The sequence below is a fragment of the Sapajus apella genome, unplaced genomic scaffold, assembly GCF_009761245.1.
Source record: "Sapajus apella isolate SASKATOON/1434 unplaced genomic scaffold, GSC_monkey_1.0 scaffold127, whole genome shotgun sequence".
NCBI classification, from domain to species: Eukaryota; Metazoa; Chordata; class Mammalia; order Primates; family Cebidae; genus Sapajus; species Sapajus apella.
Genome location: NW_022437067.1, coordinates 946,822 through 952,137, shown reverse-complemented (window position 1 = coordinate 952,137; position 5,316 = coordinate 946,822).

Sequence of the window (5,316 nt, the reverse complement as noted above, 5' to 3'; positions counted from 1 at the left end):
CAACCAACAGAGGCTTTGGGTATAAGCCCAGCTGTTGCTCAGCTGCTGCTTTTTAGCCAGGAGGCAGAGGGGGACATCCGTGTGTTCTCCCCATGCCCAGCAGCCTCCACTCCCCCTGGTGACAGCCCTGCCTTTGTGTTGACAGCCACTAACTACAGTTGGAGCCACACAGAATCTGAGTGAAGCCTTTGAGTCTTCCTGGGGTCAGTACCCAGGTAGCCAAGTCTTCTGAGCTGAGCTGGGGGTGACGGGGCAGCGGGGGCCTGACACAGCAGGGAGAGGAGAAGGTGCCACACAGGGACACAGAGCCATGGGTGGGTGGCCTCACCTGGATCCAGCCAGGTCCGACACTCAGTTATCTGTTCATGACTCCTATTCACTGAGCCAGTCAATTGCCTCTTTTCTTGCAAGCTGGTGTGCATGCAAACACACCAGCTGGTATACATGCATGAGCACACACATGAGCTGGGTATACACATACGTGTATATACCCAGCTCATGTGTGTTTGTGCATATGCGTGTATACCCAGTTTGAGTGTATGCATGTGTGTGTATACCCAGCTCATGTGTGCATATACATGCATGTATACCCAGCTGTGTCTGTGCACATGCATGTATGACATCTGTGTGCATGTACACCCAGCTCACGTGTGCATGTACCTGTGTGTATATCCAGATCATGTGTGTGCACATGCACACTGACCAGCTCCAGTGTGTTTGCACACAAGCATGTATACCATCTGCTGTGCAGGGACATGCATGCATACCCAGTTTGGGTGTGTGTGTGTACATGTGGGCATACCCAGCTCTTGCGTGTGCACATGCATGTACACTTGAGCACGCACATGCACATATGCCCAGCTCACGTGTGCATGCACATGTGTATATACCCACCTTGGGTGTGCATGCACACACAGGTATCTCCAGCTTGAGTGTGTGTATACAGCTAGCTCATGTATGTACGTATGTATACCCAGCTCATGTGTTTGAGCACATGCGTGTATACCCAGCCTGGGCGTGCACACACATGCACACATGCACACATATGCAGCTCCCATGTGCACGCATGTGCATAGATACCCAGATTGTGAATGTATGTGCACATGCACGCATACCCATCTGTGCATGGCTTCTGGGTCTACAGGTGGGGGACAATGCTCTTTTCATTCATGGTTGCATCTTTCACCGGTTAGGGAGGTTGGTTTGTTTTTGAGACAAGGTCTCACTCTGTCACCCAGGCTTGAGTGCACTGGTGCAATGATGGCTCATTGCAGCCTCAAGCTGCTGGGCCCAAGTGATCCTCCCACCTCAGCCTCCCGAGTATCTGGTACCACAGGCCTGGCTAATTTTTTTATTTTTATTTTTAGCAGAGCTGAAGGTCTCACTACGTTGGTCTCAAACTCCTGAGCTGAAGTGACCCTTTGGCCTCAGCCTCCTAAACAGCTGGGATTATAGGCGTGGGCCTCTGCACCACTGAAGAGACCCTCATTGGCCCGGCGAGGTGGCTCATGCCTGTAATCCCAGCACTTTGGAAGGCAGAGGAGGGCGGATCATGAGGTCAGGAGTTCGAGACCAGCCTGGCCAGCATGGTGAAACCTATCTCTATTAAAAAGACCAAAATTAGCTGGGTATGGTGGCAGGCGTCTGTAGTCCCATCTACTCGGGAGCCTGAGGCAGGAGAATCGCTTGAACCCAGGAGGCAGAGGTTGCAGTGAGCCAAGGAGATCATGCCACTGCACTCCAGCCTGGGTGACAGAGCAAGACTCTGTCTCAAAAAAAAAAGAAACTCCTCCGTTAGGTTCATCTGTGACACTCAGGGCCACCAGACAGAACCAGGACTTCTATGTCTGTATACGCAGTTCCAGGATTCTGCAGTGAGGCCAGATGGTCCCATGATAAGGGACCCTAAGGAGGAAGGTGGATTCTTCATTGCCTGCAGGGGAGGCAGGGGCTGGGTCTTGCCCAGCATTTACTGGAGCTGTTGATCTAAGCTACGAACCTACCACCGCGGGTGTCGGCGCACCTGGGCACCAGACACAGCTCGCCAGAGTGACAAGAGGCCACCTGAGCTTTCCCTGGAAATTCTGTTCCAATTCTAGCAGGGAGGGAATCATGCCTCGCTCCCCAAATGCATCTGCTCACTTACAGGTAAGCTGCTCATCATCACCTCCTCCTCTCCCGGCACTGATTACCCAGAGTCCGTGTGTACATGTGTCTCTGTGCAGCTCCTGTGTTTCTGCACCCGCATGTATACTCAGCTTGGGTGTGCACGCACATGTGTGCCCAAGAAGGATGTGCAATTCGTGACCACAGTGGGTGACCAGGAGGGTTGGGAGTGAGAAGCATGGTGGGGAGCTTCAGGACAAGGGGTGAGTCCCAGTCAGGGACAGAGGCCAATTCCCTCCACTGCAAGAAGGGGTCCAGGGGCCACAGCCAGCTTCCTACCAGAGGCCCCCAAGGCCCCACCTTTGCTCTGCCTGCCACACCGGCCTCCTGGGCCATGGTGTCTGTGACACTGCCCGTTAGTGACCCTCCAGGCTCTGCCAGCCACTCATTCAAGCAGCTCCAGCAGCCTGCACTAACTGCCTGCCCACCTCCTTACCTGCGCTCCCCGTGAAGCCGGGCACCAGGCCCCTACTCGACCCCTCCAGCAGAGCTGCCCTTCTTTGGCCTCAGGGCCAGGGCCTGATGCCAACCTGCGCTGGCACCCAGTGGGCCTCAGCAGGTGTGCACTGAGGGCTGGAGAGGTGCCGCGGCCCCATTCCTCCACCAGCCCTGCCTTTGGAAGCTGCAGGAACTAATTAGGGCTTTCTTCTTGATCACCTACATTCTGCACCCCCTGGGCACCGTCACTATGCTCTCGTCTCTCCCTCCCTCCCTATCCTCCGTCCTTTGGGGCCTGGATCTCACTGGAAGTGAAGACAACGTGGACGGCTGTGTGGTGGAGAGCCTCACAGTGCTGGCAGGAGGAGGACGGGTGCCCTTCGGGAGCCCCAGGCCCAGGGCAAGACAAAGGGACCTCTCCTGCCAGAGCTTGAACTCCAGAAACATCTCCTGCAGCTCTGAGCCCCTTCAAAGCCTGGCTGGGGCGCGGCGCCCCGGGCGTGCGGAGATGAAGCTGTGGGTTCTGTCACGTGCAGAGATTGAATAATTCAGGTTTAAAAGACCTACTTTCCGCTTAGACCGTCACCTGCTGCAGAGCAGGTGGAGACGGGGCATCTGAGTAGTACCTCCCTCTCCCAGGGGTTTTAAAGAAGGCCTGGTGTGGAGCCAGTATAGGGGCAGCTGCCTCCACCCCCGGGCCCAGCTCAGTCCTGCCTTGGGCTGGGCACAGCTGATGGGACGTGGCTCTGGACTTGGGGACCCTGAGCTGATGGGGTGTGGCTCTGGACTCAGGGACCCTGAGCTGATGGGGTGTGGCTCTGGACTCGGGGACCCTGAGCTGATGGGGTGTGGCTCTGGACTTGGGGACCCAGGCTGATCTCTGAGATACGTGCAGAGGATCTCAGAGAAGGGAGTGTTAGGGAGTGTTGCTGGGAAGCGCCTGCTCCGCCAGGGAGAGGGTGGGGCAGTAGGTGAGGGCCAAAAGATACCAGAGGCCTGGGCTGATAGGAATGGAGGCAGGGCAGGGAGGGCGGGTCTGAGGCCCGCTCTAGACCCCCTGGGCCACGAAGGGCTAGGCTGTCTCCTGTCTCCAGGGATGGACTCTGGCTGGAGGCAAGAATCGCCTGTGGTTTCACACCGCCATCCTCAGGATACAGGCCCCTGCCTCCCAGGGACTGTGTATTTCAGAGGGCAGCCAAAAGCTGCAGTGGGGACCCGGGAGCAGGGACCCGGGACCCTGCTCCTTCCCCTCAACTTTGCCCTCCATAAATCCATAAAAGAGGATTTCTGCCTGGGCCACAGGGTGAGTTCCAGATTCACCTTGATGACCTACAGATTAGCTGGCGGCGCTGGGGCCGCACCCTGCCCTTGGATATGGCCAGGGCAGGCACTGGCCTGCTGTCCTCCTGGGTGGCCTTCCTCTGTGGCCCTGGCTGTAACGGGAGGGCCAGCAGGCTGATGGTGGCCTGTGGGACAAGGGAGCCTTGGAGCACAGCCCTGTCACTGCCCAGTCTGGCCCACAGTATGGTGCCCACCCCTCCTGAGGCTCTTCTGTGGCCCTGGGCCAGGCTTGCAGGGACCTTCCGGGGCCCCTCCCATCCCACAGCTGTTGGAGAATCCCTGGTGATAAATGGCCCGCTGTCACTTTGGGCTTCCCTGCGGCTGCCTCAGCCTCCTCTCCCGGCTCCGTCTCATTTCCACTTTTACATCCCAGACTCAGGTGGGCACTGAAGGCTGGCATTCGGCCTGCTGGATTCTGAGGGCCGCCTCTGACCCCTCACTGCCAATGCACAGAACACCCGTCCCCCGACCGCATCGTCCCTTGGCCCTCAATGTGCCCCATGCTCCACCCCGACCCTTGAGTATCCGAACAGAGAAGCCTTCCTGCGGGAGCCCGGTACCCATGGCGCTCCCGGATGTCCGGCCACTCGAGCGCCTTGGGCTGCTGCCCTAGTCCTGGCCCAGGTGACGGTGTTGCCCCTCCTGACTCTGACTCTGGGCACTGGTCCCTGTGCTGGGTTGTGTCTTCCTCGCTCAGAACACAGGGCATCAGCCACAGCAGCTGTTCCTCCATGGCCCCGTGTGCCTGGTGCCACACTAGGCTGGTGGAGCAGTGGGTGAGGGTGGGCCTCACTAGCGCTCACACTGCAACAGGGGGAGGGCCCGGAACAGGCATCCGGGAAGAAACCACAGCAGAAAAGAAACCAGCACGGCACGTGGGAGGGACAGTCAGGGTCTGCCGGACATCTCCAAGGAGGTGACACCCGCAAAGGCCTGAACTACACGACGTTATGGGGAGACCCTCCCAGGCAGATGCAGCCACTGGGTCAAAGGCTGGAGCACAGAATTCAGTGGCATCAGGGAGCAGCAAGGAGCCAGTGTCTGCACAGTGAAGAGGGGAGGAGGGGCTTGGACGCGCTGGGGAGAAGGCAGATGATGGGAACTGTCAAGGGTTTCAGGCACAGCAGTGATACGATTGACAATTCAGGTTGTGCACGCAGTGGCTCACACCTGTAATCCCAGCACTTTGGGAGGCTCAGGTGGGAGGATCACTTGAGCCTAGGAGTTTGAGACCAGCCTGGGCAACACAGGGAGACCTAATCTCAAAAAAACAAAAAAAAGAAAAAACAAAACAAAAAATCCCCAAAATAAATAAAATAAAAATTAAAAAAAATTCAGGCCGGGCGCGGTGGCTCACGCCTGTAATCCCAG